This window comes from Protopterus annectens, chromosome 5.part0 (genome assembly GCF_019279795.1).
Source record: "Protopterus annectens isolate FY-2018-M chromosome 5.part0, PAN1.0, whole genome shotgun sequence".
NCBI lineage: Eukaryota > Metazoa > Chordata > Ceratodontiformes > Protopteridae > Protopterus > Protopterus annectens.
This window is the reverse complement of record NC_056735.1, coordinates 561467921-561492599: the sequence shown is the minus strand read 5'-3', so window position 1 is coordinate 561492599 and position 24679 is coordinate 561467921.

Here is a 24679-nt window from a genome sequence, read left to right as displayed (position 1 = left end):
TCATGAGGCCCAACTCATGCAGGGCCAGGTCCTGTGGGGAGCATACAAGGCTGAGGCGTGGGACCGGTTGGCACATGATCTCACCAGTGCCACAGGAATACCAAGGACTGGTGAACAGGTCTGTCACCACCATGCGGACCTGAAGAGATGGAAACAGGACCAACTGAACCGTTGGATCCAGGAGGCCAGGCAAATGAGTAAGTTACATGTAATTATTTATGTAAGAAATTAACCTAGCTTATATTATGGAGATGTGTATTTCAATATTACTTCATTTATATTACAGCTGCAGGTGTCCGTTCTGCGAATCATCGAGCCTATGCCGATAGGCTTGTGCGGTTGTGCCACCAGGCAGGTTAGTAATTCTCTCCCTGTAACTGTAAAAAATATAAGTATGACAGCTTGCAAAAGAGTGCAGTGTAGTCACTTATTAATAAAAAGTTCAAGTAACAGTGTAAGAGAAATTCTGCTAGTACTGTGTGATTACATAAGTGTGATGCAGCCTGTAATCCAAAAATAAAAATGAACCAAGTCTGAAATAAAGATGTTCCACCTGTAATGTAATAGTACATAACCTGCAGCAGGCTGTAAATTACAGCTACACAAGCTGCGTACATCACATGTGTGAAATATATCCCCGTTTAAAATCTGAAACATGACACAAGTGAGACTATTGGAAAGGATTGTTGTAACCAAGTAAAACATGTCAATAAAGCCTAGAATTAAGTACCATCCTGAATTGTAAAAATAAAACAAGTGAGAGTGTGAGAAAGAGGTATGAATCCACCAAGAAAGTTGTAATAACTCCTGAATAAAGTGTACTGCAGTCAGTACAGAATGAAATGAATGTGACAGGCACAACCAAAGAGTGAAATGTGTGCAATAAAGTACTGAAGCTGGAATGTCTGTCCCACAATTTGGATATGTTGCTGTACCTTTGCAATATGCAGATAGTATGGTTGTATGAAATACCAAACATCCACTGTTGTATAGAGCCATATAAATCAAATGTAGCAGGATGCTGTAGCTGAACAGAGCCAGATATGAATGTGTATGAATAAAAATGCAATGTATATTAATGTAGCAGTAACATTCCCATCACCAACATGCATAAGTTTACGCATAGGAAACTGTAGTCAGACCTGTAGGGTGTATATATCTGCAGCTAGTAGAAATGTACAGCATATGTATAGGTATTTGAAGTTGTTAATGAAATATTTCTTCACCCTACCCTATTACCACAAATAATCCATTCCACATGAAATGGGTATGTGTATTCACAATTAATTCCCCTGGACATTTGTCCTGTTGGTTCATACATATTTGCATGTACGTTAATGCATGTGCCCTGTTCATACATCCAAACCTGATGGCCTGTTGCCATCAATCAACCCTGCATGCTGTTGGATTGTGTACTGTTGTTCAAATTATGCATGTGTTATGCTTGCTGTTAAATGTCTTGAATTTATGGGTGTTTGGTTAATGGGAATACTAATGCATGCTGTTATAACTAATTGTGAATGGTATTGTTTGTTACTAACCCAAACTGTCAAAAAATATTGGAAAACATAGGACGACAGGGAACGCGGGTTCCAGCGGACCCACCTCTCCCACCTCAGCTGGCGAGTGCACCTGGCACTAGTGCCCAGGCCGGACCCTCCTCCGATGACCCTGTGCCACCTTCAGGTGGAAGTGCTGTAGGGGATGGGGCTCGTCCCCCCTCTGCAAGCATGGCTGGAGGAGACAGTCCGCTCACCCTCTGTAGTGTCCAGACTGTGGTGCATAGGGAGATCAGGCATTCTGTGCTTGAGCCCCTACGCCAGCTTGAGGCACGGGTGGCACAACTCATGGGCGTGCCTGCTGCCCATCCTACACAGCCCCCAGCACAGCCCCGTCCTGGGCAGTGAAGGCACAGTGGCAACTGCCCATGTGTGGGGATCTCAGTTCCACTGTTGCCATCTGTGGACTCATGGGCTCGAGATATCCAAACATCCGTCCCCGTCATTTGTGTTCCCCCCCCACATGTGTCATACACCACCCCTGTATGCATCTTGTTTGTCTTGTCTGTTAACCTCCCCTACCTACCTCCCCAACTATACCTACTTCCCGTACCTGACATTCCACTCTCACCTGGAAAAAAAAAAAAAAAAGGCACTCTGTTCCCGCAAATAAATTACGCCCCATACATAGCTGCCCATTTTGCAGACATGTCTGCTGGACATGTGAACTGGCAATTACAATTGGCTGTACAACAAATATTGTTGTCCTCACCCCTCTCTCAGGGGTGGAAGGTTTCATATTTCACACCAAATTACACATGTATGCACAGCAGTTGCTGATAAAGAAATGTGCAGCTATGGGCCTTTCCTACACCCTTACTGCAAATCCTGAGCTTGTTTCCCTACTGTCCTACCCTCTTTGTGACCCCTTTTTCACCACTTTCCTGTCTTCCCATTTTCATTTCTTTCAAAGAAATTAGCTCGGGTGTGCGCAAGAGTAAGCACTTTTAAGCAGTTGTAAGTGGGTATGCGCTTGTGTGCGCTTAGCTACGCGTGTGTGCGTGAAGCTAAATGCCAGTGCGCATGCATGAGTTCCGCGCAAACCAGTGCAATCCCGCTTACAACTGCTTAAAAGTGCCTTAGTCACTCTGAATGACAAGGCCTTTAGTCTGCTCAGAAGCAAAATAAAATACCACTGTCAGTCCCGAACCCAGGACCATGGAAACAGTAGTCTGCATGACTTACCACTAAGCCATGACTGCTATACAAGAACATTGTGCTGAAAGAAATATATCATGAAATAGTAGGAATGAATGTAAAGGGAATATAGGAAGTCTAGTACCCAAAGCATGTCATGTATATTTACTGTCAAATCTAGTGGATTTGTAAAATATTAGTGTGTGAAGAGAAACATACATGCTAGTTGGTAGCTAGTAGGTAATAATGTCACAGTAGCACCTTGCAAGCCACACACATACTCAGAGCAGGATAAACACTGCCATATTTGAATAGTTAAGAGCCCAGACATAGCAACTGTGACTGAGTTACAGGGATGTCCCTGATTTGAAAACAAATGTTAACTGTGCCCCACTGACTCCCTGTGAATTGTACTAACAGTAGGCAGAAAGGTGTTACAACACATGCAATGGTAACTATGAATTACTGAAAGTATGCACCACTTGCACGTCACAAATGGTGTAGTAATACATATGCTCAAAATAACCCACAGTCACAACTGCAGAATATCAGAAAATTTCATGGGTGTATCCCACTGATATGTACCATTCCACGAGGCTGATAAAAGATGCACCTGAGAGAATCTGAGGCCTGCTCAGAAGCATAATCAAATACCCTTCTAGGTGTCAAGGCCCACATCATGGCCAGACCACACTGCATGCAGTACCACGCTACCACAACAAACACATAGGGAATTGCTGCTCAAACAGATATAGCAAGCATTACAAGGTGTGAATGTAAATGGAAAATAGGAAAGCCATAGCAACACATTACAGTAAAGACACCTTGCAGGCATACAAGGAGTGAATGTAAAGGGCAAATATTGAAGTCATAGCAATAAAATTGCAAGAGCCACTGCTATATACCAGTTACACCACAAGGCACACAGGAAAGCACACACACCCATATACACAGTATTACTAGTCTTAGGTGTCAGTTTACATACACACTGAGAAGAGGAAACTGGAGGAAGGAATACTCAGGTTACAGTGCAACATGCATTGCAGTGTCTACAACACAGCCTGAAATATGAGAGACATACCAACCGTTACACTCACAGAACAGTGTCCACAGCATACCAGCATGGTCCCCACCCTGATGATCTGAAAGGGCTATGCCTACCTAACATACCTTTTTATAGCACTGTCCTGAAATCACAGTGAGAACTGCAATCACTACACAACAGGCTGCATACAATTAGTAAATGCTGGCTAACAATTGGTGCAGAGGCCATCACATGGACATGTGCAGATACCTACAAAAGCATCCTGTACTCCCAGTCCACACATGCAATAATTTCATTGCACCCTCTGGAGGTAGAGACAGAGAGAGAGACAGAGAGAGAGAGAGAGAGAGAGAGAGAGAGAGAGAGAAAGAAAACAAGTTGTCATCACAAACTGACACTGCCAAGCCAAACTGAAGCTGGCAAGTGAAGCAGCAGCAGGCCAACCATCACAAAGCCAACGCAAACAGCTGTAACAAACACAGGGGCAGGGTAGCATAACAGTATGCTGCTGTAGGCCCAGGGCCAATAGCATACTACCTACCTAAGACACAATGCACACTCACGAACCCATTGCAAACCAACTATGTGAGGTGGAATGAGTGTGCCAGTGACTTGGTGCATGTTATGTAATGGTGTGATTGCTCACCATGACTGTCTGTCTGTCATGGTAGTGTGTGTCCTTGGTGTGAGGCCAAAGACAGATGTGTGAGGTATTGCGATCCAAACATACTACATTGCCATATGTTGTGCTGTGTTAACCTGTATGTGACTGCGGTGTAGGTAGGGTTATGGCAAGTAAGAGTAGTGTGCATTACCAGTGAAATATGTAAAGTGCATTGCATGCAGTGCATGGGTTGATAATGTTCCCCATATAGTACCTTGATACAAACCCCCAGTGTGAGGTTGTGCATTGGACCTGAATCAGTGTGCTGACTGCTGGAGTATACTAGTCTGTCGTATGGAGTGTGCCAGGTACTGTTGCACAGTTGTTGGCTGAGCACTGATATCTGGTCATTTACATGTGTATCCCCCAATAGACAGACAGATGCTATATATGGGAGTTAAATTATATCACTACAGTCGAGTATTATGTGTATTATGTGTGCCATATTTTGCTGACATATATTGCTGACACATTTTTCTTTTCCTTTTCAGGGCTATGGTTCATCAGTGAAACCCTACCTACTCTGCTGTGGAGGATGAGGAGATACACCAGAGCCTGGTGCGGGATTTCGCAATACTCTTTTCCCGCACCAGCCAGAACCAGCAGGAGAGGGCTGCACTGTGGCAAGACCTGGTCCATCAGGTAAATGACATAGGCACGCATAACCGGACATATGAGCAGGTACGCCATCACTGCAGTGATTTAATTAGAAATGTCCGTCAGCGTGCATCGGATATCCACAGGCAACAGCTTGCCACAGGTGGTGGGGCGGCTATACATCCCCCCCTCACCAGACTGGAGGGACTACTCCTAAGTGTTGTGGCTCCAGCCCAACAGCAGCAGCATACATGCATAATGATGGAGGCTGGAGCCACCCAGCAGCAGGACTCGGAGCGTGCAGGTAACATGCCATATGTATAGTTGACTGTTCTGTACACTGGTAGTTTATGCATGTGTGAGGTGTGTCCTTGGTTTGTAGCTGTTATCTTGGTAATTACTGTGCAAGAGTGATATTCTCAATATCAGCAGTAGACCTGTGAAAGCCAACTGTTGTACTACTGAACTGTATCATACTCACAGTATCAATGGCACAGTTGTGCCCACTGACAATAAATGTCTCATTTCTACAGGTCCCTCTGGTGTAACAGCAAGGCAGCCTATCCATGCTGGTGAGTGTGTAATAACAATACCATCAATACTCTTGATACTAATAGTAATAATAGGCTCAAACAGTAGTGCTATGTGTTTGATTGCAGGTGTGTTTGTGTCTGTGTGTTGATATCTCATATACTGAGAAGTGTGCATGTGTGCATGTGTGCATGTGCATGTGTGCATGTGTGCATGTGTGCATGTGCACCTGTGTGCATGTGTGCATGTGCACCTGTGTGCATGTGTGCATGTGTGCATGTGCGCATGTGTGCATGTGTGCCTGTGTGTATCAGTGGTAACACTGTGTACACATTGTAAACTGTGTTTCCTGTCTTACTCCCACAGGTTCTGGTGCTGCTCTGGTGTTGTGTAGCAGGGAACCTGAATCAGCTGCCGTGGATAGTGATAATAATGATACCTGTGTAATGGCACAGGGAGGTGTGCCAGGGTCCGTCGTTGGTCAGCCAATTGACAGTACACAGCTGTCGACCCCATCAATGTGCACAGTCATCCTGCCAATACATCATTTGTCACCAATGTCCCTAGGTGATGGACAGGATACAGTTGGCATTGACCAGGGTAATGTGGTATCAGTGGCACATGCATCCCCACACAGCAGCCATGGCCAGGGTCCTGACATGGTACCACACAGGCAGATGTCCAGGTGTTCTCGTGGGAGCATACATGGGCGTACTGCCCCTGTCAGACATGCCCACACAGGTCTTTCAACCTCAGCTATATTTTGGGCTGTAATGCAGGCACAGTCACGTATGGAATGGTACACCAGACAGGGTCTGAGGGAGCTGAGAGCATGTCGCACAACTATGAATGACAGTATGTGTGATGTTGCGGCTGCCATCCATAATTTCACCGAGGTCATTGACAGACATTGGGGGGGGGGGACATTAGATCTGTTCCACAACTACATGTCCATGAGCCAGGGCAATGGTGGATGGTTGAGGCATCGATGTGGGTGTATGCCAGCAACAGCAGCAGCTGGCAGTCATTGCGGACGACAACAGGCCCGCGGCCGCTCCCATAGTGCCAGCAGCAGCCCCAGCAATGCTGGGTCTGTGCTGTCATCAGACCACCCCAGGAGACCATGTGCACATGGCTCCGGACAGTCCCAACAGGGACCTGTCTCCAGTCACCAACCATCTGCTTCTGATGACAGTACCCAGTCTGGCTTAGTACCTGATATGGTCCATAGCACCCCTGCCAGGCACAGGCACCGTGTCCGTGGCCAGAGACAGTGATCTGTATGACCTGGCAGGTACAGTCTGTGGCTGTCCACAAACACCTGTATATGGCAGCCATGAGGTGGAACTGTGTGCATGCATACACACATGCAAATTGATAACACCTAGGGCTACCGCATACACGCACACACTGCATCAACATTGCCCCATCTTGTACTGCTGTCCCTCACCAACACACACACACACATACATGTCAATTGGTTGTATCAGTGGCAGACTCAGGCATACCAAGTACACACCCTGTGCATATGATGAAACTGTGCCACATTCTGCAATCTGTAACATCGGTGCAGGAACAGGTTAACATGGTGCTGATGCACAGGGTGACTACATAGAAGTGTAGTAATAGTATCATGTTGTCAACAGTACAGTGTAATGATTAAATTGTGGGTATATCCCAGCATGCCTGATGCAGTAACAGTATGATTGTCATTGTATTGTTTTGTACACCCATAGTAATTACCATAGTGTAATGTCTGCACATCTTTGCATACTGGTGGTAAGGCTGTCAACAGAAGGCCACCTACATAGGTAGCACAGGGGATAAGAAAATGTAAGTATTGATACTCAACGATGGACATGTAAACTGCAAGTTGCATGCTGTCCACACTCGACTCTGCAATGAGGATGTTTGAGGATGTTGATATCTGTGCAGTAATGCACAACAGGTTCAAGACTCACAAGAGCACCCTAGCCCTACAAGGTCACACCTCATACCATGCTTGACAGCCCCAAAACACAGAACTAACTATGACAGGAGGGAGAGTCTCCATAAATGTCAAGGATACTGTGGTGCCAGGACAGGTAGCATACATCCTGCTAAATTTGGAACTGCTGAGTGAGGGCTCAGTGTCTGTTATTCGAAATGCGTATTAGTTCAGGTATGAGCACTTGGGTTTCAGGCCGGTTATTCTACATTACGAAGGTACATGTCTGTACACTTGTGGGAGGTGAGGCTGGAACCTGCCCATCTGACCTGTGAATTTCTGGGTACAGGCTTATAGTGCCTGCATATTTGCACTGTTACCTACTGGAAGTGGTACACCTTGTTTGTTGTAGCATAGACTAGATCCAGGCCTGCTGACTGTAGCTTTGTTTGTATGCATGTTTGCTTGTTATTTCCCTGAAACACTGATTCCACCTGCAATGCAGATTTACAGAGCCTCTGTGGATCCCTAGTGACATCTGTATTGCTTACTGTACTGATGTCCATGTCTCACTTGACAGAACGTCACTGTTTGTCCTGTTTGCATGTAAGTTGCCTGTAACACATTGCATATGACTTACCTGGCATTTGCTCACGAAAGTATTTATATATGCCAGCACTAACAAATCAGAAGCACTACACCCTCACATACTCACCTAGAGTACCTTGTTCCCCATTGGCCCTATGTGTTGTTAATTATTATGGAATTCACAATACTATGGTAGCATGTGCAAAGGTCACTTGTCAATCTCCTCTCTGGTCCAGTTGGTGAATCTGTGAGTCATGTGTCAATGTTACAGCTGCCTCATGTACACAGACAACCCTCTCCCCTTCCCATAAACTTACAACACATGTGAGAGATGCAACCACATAGCCAAACTGGGGGCTAAGCTCTCTTAACTCAGTACTGGCATAACCTGTCAGGTGGAGTGGGATCCTACAGTGAATACAATACCAGTCTCACATAGACCTACCACGACAGCAATCCAAACACATAAACACAAAGGAACATTCTTGGAGTCTCAGAATAGCATCCTGCCTGAGCAGCAGACACCTCCGAAGCAGACACACAAGCAAACATTATGCCAGAACAGAGCACGTGCAACACATAGATCACAAAGCCTGTGTGCTGAATAGTCACAGCACGTAAGGCTAAACAACACACCTGCTACAGTTGTAATAGGTACCTCTATTGTCAGGTACACTGAGGTCCTGCTCATCAGGCTGAACAAGGAGAAGGTCACGGTGAGATGCCCATCAGGCACTATGATCCACCACATAACACAAGCATACAGGTCACTCCAAGGCATGTACAAATATGACTCAGTAATTTTCCGTGCCAGTGTGAATGACCTGTGACGTACCTCCCTGGACTACATGATAGGGGACATAGAGGGACTCTCTGAGCATGTGGCACAGGCTGGTATGACCCTGACCTTGAGTAGCATCTTACCCTCACCAAGAATGCTGACACAATATGTAGACAGGATGATCAATTTCTACAATTGGCTTATGTTTCGGTGTCATTCAAAGGGGACCCAATGCCTGTCAGCGTGGGATTACATGCTAGACAAGCCACAATGCTTTGCTAGGGACAGCTTGCACCTGTCACCCATGGGCTGTTGTATATTGGCAAAGGCTCTTGCTACACAGATAGTGCCTTTTTATGCAAGGCTCAAATTACATAGCCACCTCCACAGATATCACATGGGATAGGACACTAATAGTAATGCTACTCAACGCCAGCAGTGTAAACCTCAAGATGCATGCACTGGAAACTGTCCTTAGCATGGAGAACAGCAATATCTGTGCAGTGACAGAATCCTGGTTCAAGGCTCCAAGGTGCACCCCATCACTGCCAGGTTATACCTCATACCATGCTTGTCGTCCCCTAAACATGCACCAAACCAGAATGGGGGAAGTATCCAAAGGCACCACTGATACACACACCTCCAGGTTGGTGGCACAGCACAAAGCATCAAAGCCTATCCATGTGCAACTAACAGTGGGTTAGACTGCCTTCAGGTTCATAGCCTGGCACACACCACACTCCCATACCCAGGAAACCGACTTGGCCTTCCTGACAACACTGGGAATATGACGGTCTCTACAAACACCATTATATGGGTGGACTGCAACTACCTAAACATAGAGTGTGAGCATTACTCTAGCTCCAAGACCCTAACTGAAAGGTTCCTAGCATTTATTCACTGAATTGCTATGGAACATCTTGTTACCACTCCCATAAGAGTTGAAAACATGCTGCACCTCTTCATCAACAACATGTGGACTATATGCTCCAGACCAGACGTGTATCCCTCGCTGGTAGGATGACACCACATACAACTCACACTGTATATTCACATACCACATGCAGCCCCTGCACAGAAAACCACAGTCATAAAGTTGTCTAATGCAAATTCCATGTATTCACATGAGGCAGGCTTCAGACATGGGAACTATTGAAGGTCACAGGTACATATGTGTATGTGACACACACATACATCATGTGTGCATTGACATTACTGATATAATCTATGTCGTGCAATATTGGGAACACCACCCCACACACATGAACAAACTGTGTGACAAAAACACACATGGCGTTTGTAGGATTCAAACCCCTACCTAACTGCGTTATGACATTTGTGAGAGACGCACTAGCAGAGCATGCTATTTGCATTACTGGGAGGCTTGCTTTCTCTTGCTGTACTTATAGGTTGCTGACATCATCAGTGTTTAGACAGTGGAATATGCAGCATGTGGTGTGTTGTACTAGTTGCCAAAAGGGACATTTCTTTTACACATAGAATTGCACACACCCTACTCCCCCCCACATACATACTGAGCATTTGCAGAATTCAAACCCCTACCTAACTACGTTATGACACTTGTGAGAGACACAGTAGCAGAGTGCGCTATTTGCATTACTAGGAGGCTTGCTTTCTCCTGCTGTACTTATAGGGTGCTGACATCATCAGTGTTTAGACAGTGGAATATGCAGCATGTGGTGTGTTGTACTAGTTGCCAAAAGGGACACTTCTCTTACACATAGAATTGCACACACCCTACCACCCCCCCCCACATTCACACATACACACACACACTGAGCATTTGTAGGATTCAAACCCCTACCTAACTATGTTATGATACTTGTGGGAGATGCAGTAGCTGAGCGCGCTATTCAAATTACTGGGTAGCATTTGTGCTGCTGACATATGTATAGTGTGCTGACATCATTATTTATGAAGAGGTATGTACATCTGTTACTATCCATCAGTAAGGGGGAGAGCATATATATGCATTAACTTTGCAGAGGCACAGTGGCCTACTGTACTGCGGAGGCAGATGCCAAATACACTGTGGATAGCCTTCTGTATTCCCTAGGGACAACAGCCTAGTATTGAACTCTACAGCCATATCTTTACCTGTCAGATGCAAGTATCTGTTGCTCATAAACTGTTTGTGGGTCTTTATTGCCATAGCTTTCCCTATCTCTATGAACAACTTGTGTACTGTGGCAGATGTTTGCATATGAGTGGGATCCACTACTTTACTTATGCCTCTGTTGTAATTTCACTGTGTGCACTGGGCAGATTTCTGTATTGTGGGAGGTTCCTGTATTAACACATACAAATGCCAGATATGTGTGTGCAACTGCTGAACTGTGACATGGCCTAAGTGTTGTGAGCATGCCCAGTTCACAGTTTATATGGCTTCTTGACTGACACGTCTCATTTATCTAAGTGTGCGTGCATGCCCAGTGTGAACTTTCCATATGTTGAGATCTGTGGTCCACCACATTTGTGTTTGTGTGTGGACTTAATCTATATTTCACATGTACAGTTGAGTGTTGGACGTCAGGTTGTGTTCTTACTGCCCAACTGCTTTGTGTCTGAACCTAACAGGCATTATGCTGTGCCTGCAGGGTTGCCATGGGATAGTTTGCATACAGTTGTCAACATCCTTTCATACTGACCAAACAAAGTATTGTTGTATAGTGTACTGGTTCAGTGCTTTCACTGTGGTGGACAGTATCATCAGTTTCAGTCCTATCACTGCTTGTAATATTTATAGTGAGCACACCAGACTGGTTGAGGGCCAGGTGTGCAGATATGACCATGTTGCTTTTTGTTCAGATGTGGACAACATAGAACAGGATTGTCTGACATTGTTAATGTATTCCACAACTTGTGTGGACAGTGACAAACAATGGCCATGTGCCCTAGGCCATTTGTAATGCTAGTCAGAGAGTGTTTGTCCTTCAACACACATATTTACTGGTGTTTGCCATGACATATTTCAAGGTTAGTGTGCTGTGCCTCTGTCTACTTGTGACATACAGGTGATATCCAGGGTAAAGCTACCATCTCCCATCCAGTAATCATGATTCCTCTGGATGACAGTCAATGAGGGACTCCCTGGATAACCTGTACTGGGAGTTTAGTCATGAGTGGAGTGAGCTTCTGGGTTATGGACCAATCAGTACAGCATGTCCTGTTTATGTCAGTGCTGGGGTTCAGGCCTGTCATGTGCATAGGTCACCAGCATTCAGATTTTACATGGTGCCAAATGTCCATTGATTCCAGCTTGGTCATGGCTTTATACATCAGGCACAGATCACCTCTAGCCAGGCGGTATGGCACTGTGTGGAGCTGCAGTTTGTTTAATCAGGCAACACATGGCATCTGTTACAGCTTTGAGATCCACGTGGTGGGGTATTTTTGGGGTCTTTCCAGTTGATGCAGGTGTCTGCTAAGGTACATCCCACAAGGGCCATTGTACGCAATTGTGAGGCTGCTGATGGACGACTGGAGAGGCACAATGACCTCCCCTGACCTAGCTGTGTTTACCTTCATGATTAGGTGGGTATATGGTATGTTTCTGTAACCACTACAGACACATGGTTGTCACATGCAGGATATCTATCACCTTGTGTCCCCAAGTCTCTTATTGCTCCTGATGTACTTAATGGGTTAACACCTATGTGGTAATTTGTGGCCATGTACTGTGTTTCCACAGTCTATGACTATACACTATTCTGCATTTTGCTTGTTGACATGGCTGTGGCACCACTTGTCTGTTTCTATGTGTGCCTTTTGTAGGATGCTTGTGTCAGCCGGAGGGTCCGATATGGTGGGCAGTTTGTAGTCATCTGCGAACCTGTTCAGACACAGTCCTTCCATGTTGGCCTGTACCTATGTGACATATATACCATACAAGAGAGGTCCCAGGACCGTGCCTTGTGGGATGCCAGTTGTACCTGGTTTGTAGTCTGACATGGCTACAGCATTTCTGACCAGGTCAGTTCTGTCCTTGAGCTGGTTTGCAACCCATCTACTTGGATAGGGGTTTATAGTTAGGCTGGTGAGCTTATCTGTACTGAACAACAGGGGCATTGTATGGAAGGGTTTAGCAAGGTCCAGATAGGCTGTGTGAACCACATTCCCCTCATCAATGGCCTTGGTGTGTGTTTCACATGAGTCAGACATGTTTAAGGGGCAGGATCTGCCCTATGAAAGCCACACTGGGTAGGGTCCAATATCTGTCAGTGCCCAATCTCGTTATTCCTGGGGTCCATGATCATCATCTCCATTACTTTGCTGACCAAGATAGTCAGGGTTGAGGGGTGATAGTTTGCTGTATCCGTTCAGGCACTACCTTTGTGGTGAGGGACCACTGTTGCTGTACACTGCTCTTTGGGTACATATCCTGTGGTAAGACTGAGAGTGAGCAGTAGTGCTATTTGGCGTTCCATTATTCTTACAGTTCTTGTTGGAAACAACCCAGGACACCATCTGGTACCATTGATGCTGTGTGGTTTGCTTTGTAGATGCTGGCTGTTACCTCAGCATCTGCAATGTCAGGGGGCCAGCACTCTGCTGGGATAGATATTTGGCAGTTTGGTGCTGGTGGGGAGTTTGCAAAGAATCTGTTAGGTTGGATGTTGGCAATGTGTGTGGGTTTGGTGTATTGTTTGTGATATTTGAGTAATGCAGAGCATATCTGTGGATTATCACCATGGTTCCTACCATCAGTTAGGACAGCTGTGTGATTATCCTTTGTTGTGCCCTGCACAATTTGTATCATCATAGTTTCATACTAGGCTATCTGCCCTGGCCATGTTTGAGCCTAGACAGACTGTGTGTGGCTTTTGACACCCCTTGCAATGTGCATATTATGCCCATTTAGGGTTTACTTTACTAGATGTGACCCAGAGATGGCCCCCAGTGTACACCTACTATCTCCCATGCACTTGACCGAATTTCTCTTGTAGAGTATGAGTGTGGAGCTCAGCCTATCATGGACTGGGATTCTGTTCCAGAGTGTAAGGAGCCTCTGGGTTATGAATCTGTCCCTCCAGCACATCCTATTTATCTATGTGTTGAGGGTCAGATATCTCACTGTGGTGTCTCTGCTGGATTTGGAGTTTCTGCAGTGGAGCATGTTCATTCATTCTGGATTGGACATGGCCTTGTACATCAGGCATACATCGCCTCTGACTGGGCAGTATGCATGTTAATTGGGCTGGGGTTTCTTCAGACAGGCAGCAGATGACAAATGTTTGGACCATTTATCCTCTTGGTGAGGTACATTTGGGGTCTTTCTAACTGCTGCAGGTGTCAGGTAAGGTACATCCAAAATGGGGCATTGTTCTCAAGTATGGGCCTGATAAGAGAAGAGTGTGGGGGCACAGTGACCTCTCTTGATCTACATGTGCATACTTTCATGTTAAGGTGGGCAATATAGCAGGTCTTCCTGGCCACCTTGGCAATGTGAGTGTCACATGATGGGTTACTGTCCACTTGTGTCCCTAGGTCCCTGATTACATCTTCCATACATAATGGATTACCACCTATGTCATAATTTGTGTGTGCCTTGTTTGGTATTTGGTGAGACATTCATACTCTGCAGTGTCTTCAGGAAGGCTGACTGGGGTTCCTGGGTTTGGGAGGGTGGTCTGTAGCAGGCTGCAAACTGGGATGCAGTTTGAGCCACTGTTACTTGCCCGTAGATAGTCCATGCTGCTTCTTGCTGTGGTACCAACCTGGGGGTGTGGTTATCCTTGACAATTATTGATAGCCACACTCCTATTGTAGTTTGTTCCATGTTTTGGGGCTGTAAAGCATGGTATAAGGCATAACCTGGTAGTATTAGGGTGCTCTTCTGAGCCTTGACCCAGGTTTCTGTTACAGAACAGATATTACCATTCTCCATGCTGAGGTGGGTTTGGTCTGCATGCATCTTGCAGTTTAGACTTCTGGCATTGGGTAGCATTACGTCCAGGTTGTTATCCCTTGTGCTACCTATGGCGGTGGGTTTGTGTTTCCAGCCTTACCTATTCAAGGCACAGTGGGGGTGACAACAGCCTTTGCCAGTATCCACACAGCCAGGTGTGCTGGCTGCGTGACATCCCTAGCAGGTGGAGCATCATATCTTGCTCAGAATGTCATCCCAGGCTGTCAGCCATTTGTTCCCCTTTGACTAACAGCAATACTTCAGCCAATGATTGTACTTGATCTTGTTTTCTTCATAGTGTGGCATCATGCTTGGTGAGGATGAGATGTTAGGCAGGGTCATCATGTTTGCATATACTAGATGGTGTTACATTGCTTAACACATGGCAATCATGCCTCAGGTGGTGCTGCAGGGCTGCCTATGTCGGATGCACATACTACACTCCCTGTACATGTTTGAAAGCAGGTTGTGTCATGTTAGGCGTCCCTTTTACTATATGAGTGAGTCAGAGAGGGGTATCATTCCCAGGGTTCCTACTGAGCCAGTGCATGTGCTATGCGTTGCCTCTTTGCCAAGGCCAGGGCATACTGGGCACGCCTCCTTCTGACTACTGGGGCAGGCTCAGGTTGTTCCTCCTCTGAGTCACGCTCTGCCTGTGATGGCCTTGGCTATGGTGGGGGGCTGTTTGTCTCGCCCCTATGCTGGTCCTGCTGCAGCTGTTTTTGCAGAATCATATTATGTAGCATAGCACACACCATGAAAATTTGGGTACATGTAGTTGGTGAGTACTGCAAGGCTCCACCAGATGTGTCCAGCACCGGAACCATGACTTGAGCAGCCCAAACACACACTCTATTACATTTCGTGTTTGTGCGTGTGCCTCATTATGGCGTTCTTGTTCAGATGTGTGTGCATTTCTGATGGGTCTCATCAGCCACGTCTCCAGTGCATATCCAGCATCCCCCACTAAGTGACCATGTGGGATGTCCCCATTGGCAAATGTCTGGTACAGCTGCGTCAGATGCCAGATATGGGATTCATGGTAGCTTCCAGGGCAGCCAGCACACACATTCGTTATTATGCCCTGGGCATCACACACGACCCGGCAGTTGATGGAGGGGAAGCCCTTGTGGTTAATGTAGGCCCTACCCCGCTCACCAGCTGGTGCCTTGATGCGTATATGCATGCAGTCTATTGTACCCACTACCTCAGGGTATTCCGCTATTTGCTGGAAGAGTCACATATTGCTGGCCAATGCCTCATGGGAATTGGGGAAATATACATGATCTCTGACATGTGTCGACATGGCATCCAAGAAATGGTGCAGTACCCTGGAGGCTGATGCCTGTGAGATCCCCATCATATCACCAGTTGGTCTCTGGAAGGTACCTGTTGCTAGTATTCTTAGGCCAACACATACCTTGGTTTCCACTGGGATGGGTTCCCCTCTGTTGGTTCTGTGTGTGAGGCGTGGCCTGCACAGCTCAACAATTTGCTGCAGGAGGCCTCTGTCCACTCTATAGTGCTCCACTATCTTTAGCTCATGTAACCCCTGGTAGGTGACCCTGGGCCTGTACACTCTTCTCCGTATCCTCACTGTGGGTTGTCTGGCAGCATTTGCATTGTCACCACCCTCAGCAAGTCTCTTATGTCTCCTTATAACAGCTATGGCAGCCCCTAGCATGTTTGGTCTGAGTGCAGCTTTTTCAGTTTTCACTTCTAATAGCTTACTCCTGTCTTGCAGTGTCTCTTGAGAGAAACATACTGCAATGCTGTTTGCAGTGTTTTAAGTGCTGGGCTGGGCTAGTATTCTGCCTGTGTAATTGCCTGCTTTTCATTGTTTTCACCTGCTAGCTCTACCAGGATTCCCTGCTAGCTTCCTACTATTTCTTCTGCTTCCTTTTTCCTCTCTGTTTCCTCGGGGGGAGCAGCATGCATACCAGCGAAAACACGCTCACAGTGGCTACCACACACGCACACATGCTTACACGGACTAGAATCTGCTTATTCGGGTTAAAACGTGCGCACACCAGCGCAAACAGGTTTACAGATCTTTAAACAGGCTCCTATATGCTTACTCTGCCTTACACGCGCGCACTCATGCTTACACACGCACACTCTGTCTTACTCGTGCCTCCCAGTGCGCACACGCGCGCATGCACGCACAGCAAGAAACTTTGGTGTTAGCCACAGTGTACACCTTCCATTTCTTGATTTTCCCATGCTTATCTGTTGACACTCCTCTTTCTATGCTGTGTGACTGACATCTTTCACATACCACTTTGCTCCAATGAGCTTGATTTCTTTCTGAAATTCCCCCCTGTGATGTCACCTATCTCCTACTCTGTTACTCCTCCTTATCTAACTCTTACACTACACGGAATGTGCTCATTTGCTATATGACAGTGAGATTAACTATCCTACCACTTATTTACATAGGATTGCCTATTAATGCTTAGTTACGTGTCTTACACTCAGCTTCCCCCCTTAGCAACCACTAAACTGTGGCCATGTTGTTTTCAGTCTGCTAGTCCCTGCATTGTAAATCCATGCATTGCATAAAACCCACATTTGTGGGTTTAAAACCTTTATTTTTATGTTTTATATAGCGCAGCCCATTTGCGCGGGGCTGCGCTGCATTTAAACATCGCCGATAAAAAATATTTTTTTTTCATGTTTGCGTTGGGTTACCGTACCAATGGCCACACATTTGGCCATTGGCATGCTGCCTGACACATATGCACACTTTATTTGGAGCTGACATGTCTCCATTGTGTTATTTGCAGAAACGTACTCAGTTGTCAACTGAGTACATTTCTGCACCTAACACAACTCTTACATGGGCTGGTTTCAGCTTTGTGGATCGCTAATCTACCTCATTTGCATGCCTTTCGGCTGAAAGTAAGGTAATTAGCATATCCACACCCTGCCCGTGTAAGGGACGTTTTAGCTGGTCTCTTACACGGTATTTCGGGCTGTTCCTGGATTGCTATGGCTGCATGGAGTCTTACACGACTCTTAGACTCCATGCAAGCCATCGTGAATCCTGCCCTATGTCTTCTTGTGCATCATATACACATATAAATATAAAATATATTCTCAAAGTACAAAAACCTCTTTTTAACTGAAAACTTCTTATGACTTTTCAAGATCAGCCCTGTCAGTCATTTACTTATAGGTTGAGGTTTTAAAAACAGCTGATTAATGCCTCACTCCAAAGCAGTAGTGTTCCTTTAGAAGTTGAACTCATTTATTGAAAAGAATAGTGCTGGAGTTTTAGCCTTGTGTGAGAGCTTTTCTTTTTACAGAAATAGTCAGGATTTGCAGCTAATTTTAATTCTTAATCTGTCTCTTCCTTTACTTAATAAGAAAACAGAAAAATGAATTTGTGTTAACTTTTTCCAGCCAAATGTCCTTAACAAGATGAGTCATAGGTTCATAGGTTCATACTAGGCTATCTGCCCTAGGGCATTTATAAGCCTAGCCAGAGTATGTTTAGCTTTTGCCAACCATTTTAAATTAATTTTGCTATGCCCTTTTTCGAGGTTAGGATACTGTGCCTCTGTCTAACAGTGACACAGAAGTGATACCCGGGGTAAACCTACAATCCCCCATCCACTCATCAAGATTCCTCTTGAAGAGAGTCAATGAGGGACTCTGCCTAACCTGGACTGGGATTTTATTCCCGAGTGAAGGAAGCCTCTGGGTTATGAATCTGTCCCTCCAGCATGTCCTATTTATTTCAGTGCTGAGGTTCAAGTCTCTCGAGTGCGTAGCTCAATGGGATTTGGATTTTCTGAGGTGCAGCATGTCCATTAATTCCGGGTTGGACATGGCTTTATATGTCAGGCACAGATCGCCTCTGAGCAGGTGGTATGCCACTGAGTAGAGCTGGAGTTTCTTTAACCGGGCAGCATATGGCATCTGTTTGAGCCCTTTGATCCTCTTGGTGAGGTACTTTTGGGGTCTTTCCAGTTGCTGCAGGTGTCTGGTAAGGTACATCCCAAAAGGGGCATTGTACTCAATTATGGGCCTGATGAGGGATGAGTAAAGAGGCACGATGACCTCCTGATCTAGATGTGAATCCCTTCATGATTAGGTGGGCTATATAAAATGTTTTTCTAACCACTTTGGCCACGTGGTTGTCAAATGAGAGATTGCTATCAACTTGGGTCCCCAGGTCCCTAATTACGTCTTCCGTACTTAATGGATTACCACTTATGTGGTAATTTGTGGGCACTTTGTTTTTGCCAAAGGGGATGACTATACACTTTTTGGCATTTAGCTTGAGGCCATGGCTCTGGCACCAGTAGTCTGTTTCTATGAGGCCCTTTTGGAGGATGCTTGTGTCGGCTGGAGAGTCGATTATGGTGCCCAGTTTGTAGACATCTGTGAACTTGGTCAGCCACAGTCCTTCCGTGTTGGCCTGTACCTCTGAGAAATATATACCGAACAAGAGAGGTCCCAGGACTGAGCCTTGTGGGATGCCACTTGTAACTGGTTTGGAGTCTGACATGGCTCCAGCAATTCTAACCATGTGGGTTCTGTCCTTGAGCCAGTTTGCAACCCATCTAGTAACATAGGGGTTTATATTTAAGCTGGTGAACTTATCTATAATGCCCGAGTGGGGTATTGTATCGAAGGCTTTTGCGAGGTCCAGGTAGGCTGTGTGGACCACCTTCCCCTCGTCAATGGCCTTGGTGACTGTTTCAAAGAAATCAACCAGGTTTAAGAGACAGGATCTGCCCTTAACAAAGCTGAACTGGGTAGGATCCAGTGTCTGTAGGTTCCCAATATCTTTATTTATAAGGTCCATGATGATCCTTTCCATAGCTTTGCAGACCAAGCTAGTCAGGCTTATAGGGCGATAGTTTCCAGGATCCATTGAGGCACCACCTTTGTGGAGAGGGACCACCGTTGCTGTACGCCACTCTTTGGGTACATATCCTGTAGTAAGGCTGAGACTGAACAGTAGTTTTATGTTTGGGTTTAGCTCTTCTTGGAGTTCATGTAGGACGCAGCCTGGGACACCGTCTGGTCCCATTGATGCTGTGTTTTTTGCTTTGGAGAGGGCGGCTCTTACCTGAGCATCTGAGATGTCAGGGGGGCAGCACTCTGCTGGGATATATATTTGCCCTTTTGGTGGGGAGGGGGGGTTAGTTTGCTCTGAACCTGTCAGCTAGGATGTTGGCAATGTCTGTGGGTTCGGTGTATTTTTTGTCATTTTGGACTAATTCTGAGCATATCTGGGAATTCCCACCCAGGTTCCTAACATAACTAAAGAAAGCTTTGTGATTATCCTTAGTGTCCTTTGCAATTTTTCTCTCAAAGCTGGCCTTAGACGATTTTATGAGTGCCCATAGTTTTTTGCAAACACTGATCAGAGATGCCTTCCCTTTTTGGGATTTTGCACTATCATGTAGTAGCTTCCTCGTTCTATTGTATAGTTTGTTTATGGCTGGGGTCCACCAGACAGGACGTCTGCCTTTGGAGGATTGGGTCTTGTTTTTTTTTGGGATTGCTTGATCCATGCATTCCTGAAGGTGTTCATAGAATGCGTTTATAAAGGATTCTGCGGTCTGGGCCGTATTTTCCACAGGCCCGGGGGCTTTGAAGGATTCCACCTCGGTTTTGAGGAGTGTGAAATTTGCTTTAGAGAAGTTTTTCAATGTGGTTTTCTGGGCAGGGGGTGAGGTCGGGATGTGAATATCCAGTGAGATTAGTTTATGGTCTGATCTTACCAGTGAGGGATACACTTCTGGTCTGGAGCATAGAGTCCCCATGTTGGTGATGATCAGCTCCAGTATGTTTTCCCCTCTTGTGGGAGTGGTAACAAGTTGTTCCATAGCATTTGAGTTTATAAATTCTAGGAACCTTTGGGCTAGGGTGTTGGAGCTAGAGTAATGCTCCCAGTCTATGTTTGGGTAGTTGAAGTCACCCAATATCATTATATATGGTGTTTGGAGAGACCTTCATATTTTCCAGTGTTCTCAGGAAGGCTGAGTGGAGTTCCTGGGTTTGGGAGGGTGGTCTGTAGCAGGCTATAAACTGGAAGGCAGTTTTACCCACTGTTAGTTGCACATGGATAGTCTCTGATGCTTTGTGCTGTGCCACCAACCTGGAGGTGTGGGTATCTTTAATATTGATACTCCCCCTCCTTTTGTGGTTCGGTCCAAGTTTTGGGGCCGAAAAGCATGGTATGAGGTATAACCTGGTAGTGCTGGGGTGCTCTCGGGAGCCTTGAACCTGGTTTCTGTTACTGCACAGATATCGATGTTCTCCATGCTAAGGAGAGTTTTGAGTGCATGCATCTTGAGGTTTAGACTTCTGGCGTTGAGTAGCACTACTCTTAGTTTCTTATCCCTTGTGATACCTATGAAGGTGGGTTTGTCTTTTGAGCCTTGCCTAAAAAAAGGCACTACGGGGGTAGCAAGAGCCTTTGCCAATATCCAAAAGCCCAGGGGTGATAGGTGCAAGCCGTCCCTAGCGAAGCATTGTGGCTTGTCGAGCATGTCATCCCTGGCTGACAGGCATTGGATCCCCTTTGAATGACACCAATACTTAAGCCAATTATTGAAATTGATCATCTTGTCTTCATATTGTGGCATCATTCTTGGTAAGGGTAAGATGCTACTCAAGGTCAGGGTCATACCGGCCTGGGCTACATGCTCAGAGAGCTCCTCTATGTCTCTTTTCATGTAGTCCAGGGAGGTACGTCTCAGGTCATTCACACCAGCATGGACAATGACTGAGTCATATTTGTAGTTGCCATGGAGTGACCTGAGTGCTTGTGTTATGTGGCGGATCCTAGCCCCCGACAGGCAGCTCACCGTGACCTTCTCCTTGTTCATTATTCGTTAATGAATGTATTATAAGATGCTAATGAACAGCATGAAGTTAATTGTTATCCTGGGGACCTTTATTATTAAACTGGCATCTCCAGCCTTCATGGAAAAAGACAGATAACATTTTATAACTCTGGTACAAAAATATTAATGCTGAAAAGAATGTTACATCAACAAAATGGCTCGGTGTTTAACACTTCTGCTTTATAGCTTCAGGATATGGGATCACAATCTAACCTTTGGTCATTTTCTGCATGGAGTTTGCATGCTTTCTCTCCTCTCATTTACTACCACATCAACAGAATACTCTGATATTCCTTAAAGAAGTGTATATACATATTTCATGGCTAAAAGCATCTTAAAAGGTAATTTCACTTACCAGTGTTTCTTTAAATAACACTGACACAGGACTGGTGAAAAAGAAAAGTAGGTCTAATGCATCACTGAACACTAATATTTTGTGCTTTGATAATTATAGCAAAACAAAAGTTAGATAATTTTTTTCAAAAACATCCTACATAAGCACTTTAATTTCTCATTAAAAGAAAAAAGTGGCTTTGGTTTATCTATAGACAAGAATGCGCACTTAAAAAAAATGATAAAGGGTAGGAGCATTGTACTGATGGTCACAGATAAGGTTCTATCAGAGATGAGTCATGTTCATCTAACAGCTTTATTTAATATAAACAAAGCATAGATAGTGATAGATAGTGTGCTATATAAAGTGTTGGACAGTAACAAGCTAATATTGGAGCTACATGATTCTCTTAGAGTGGACAAACCAGTGATACCTTCTTGTTTTGGATTACCTAAAATCCATAAATGTATTACTAACCTCCCTATAATGTCTGCCAAAAGATTCAAAACAAATCTACTACCTACACTTACTAAAAAGATGCTAAATAGAATGTTAAAAAAGGCAGCTTCCATGTTATACATGCAAGACAACTTTTGGAACTGAGAAATATTGACTTTGATGAAAGCTGTTTATTTGCAACAATGGACATGCAATATTTACATGTGACTAGAAAACCTATGTTCAGTAACGCATATGTTCTTGTAGAATGTATTCATCCAGAATTCTTAAAAGAAAATGTTATACATTTATAGGTTCATTGGTACGTACTAGGCTATTGATCTGTGAGAATCTTAAGAAGCCAAACCCTACATTTCTATGGCAGTTTTAGCCCTTATGTTATGCATATAAATAACCAAGCGGGTGTAGAACAATTATATTTTAGGACATTTACTTGTTGCCCCTATCCATGTGGAACACGGTGCTAAACCAGGGATGAATTTGTGGTTTCCCATCGATTCATCAAATACAGTAAGAAAAGTACTTTGCTTTATATAGAGAGGAAGATGGTTATAAACATCCAAGCCAAGCTTACTACTGATAAAAATGATTCAAAGAAAGATGTATTTATTTTAGAGAATGTGTGTCTGAATTGAGGTTACAGCAGCAGTATGATACACAGGGTCCAAGATAGTATTGTGTCAGTGGCACAATGGGTAGCACACTTGCCTTTAATGTAGAAAGCTGTGGGTTCTATTCCCACACCAATTAGATCAATAGCTGACACGCCAGTGCAGTATAAGGGGGTTAATGCACTCCAGAGTTCATTGCCCTTAAGATGAGACATTAAACAGAGGCTCCATCTATTTCCATTTGAGGTTACTAAGGTGGATGTAAGAGATCCCATGGGTCCTTTGTTATATACAAAAATAACTTACTTGCATATGTACAATTATATAAATATACACATCTATATACTTGTATTCCTAATTTCCTTTACAATCTTGCCAAATTTTCATCCCTATTAGAAATCCATCTCCTTTCTCCATAACCATCATCGGATTTTATTTAATATTGTTGTTAAAATCCATTTACCATTAAATATAATTTCATTTATTCTTTCATTCCATATAACATAACATCACCATCTATCTATTCTTTTAACATATGCTTTAATCTATTCTTATAATATCCACATTCAATCATAAACATGTTTAATTAGTCCACTTCTTTTATATCTTCAAAAAATCTTCTTTACATAGTTTTCCCCAAACATGTTTAGTATTTTACATTTCAAAAACACATTCCATAGTGTCATCTTCTTGACAACGTACACATATCTTATCATTTATTTTATATTATATATTTCCTTTTACTAGCAATTTAACTATTACCAGTCTCCAGAAAACATCTTGACATTCTACTTTCTGATTATACCATTTGCTTATTTTTATAACTTTAATTTTTCATTTGTTAGATTTTCCCATGGTTTTATATAGTAACGTTTTATCATTACATTCTTATACAATCTCTTTTTTTCTATATAATCAATTTTTATTTTTCACAAAAATATTTTTTTCTTGGTAGCATTTTATTTCTTCATGTATGCATCTTTTTCTCTTTTACTCTTGTTTACCATACCCCAGCACTTATCATCCTTGCATTTATACAGTTTTACTGTTAGTCTTTCATCTTTTTCATGTATCCACTTTAACAGTTTGTACAAATTTAATGACACAACATATACCACTAAGTTAATTAACCCTAAACGTCCTTCTTCTTTACTTACATACACAACTTCTCTTTTTACTAGGTTTAATCAGATCCTTATATAAATGAAAAACTTATCTGCAATAATTCCTTTTCAAATACCGTTGGCAACATTAAAACACTTGCCAAGTATGATACTTTTCTGATAAGTACTGAATTTATCAAACAAGCCTTTTTTTCTGAATAATAATTGATATGTTCTCCAGAAAAGACAAGTTGCTTTATTTCTTCTATTGTTTTTGCCATTGAATTCTACTTACATCTTTAATCCCAAATTTTATATCTAATGCAGAAATTTCATTCACTCTAAACACTCTAAAATATATACCCTCAATGTTTACTATAGCATCTAAACCTTTACTTTTCTCTTTATTGAATGCCATCCCTATCACCTCTAGACACTCATTTGTGCAAATCATTGCTTCTTTTATCCAAAAGTTTTTTTTTTTTTTGCAATTATTATAATGTCATCTGCATATGATAACAGAACTGGAATTCTTAACCCTTCAG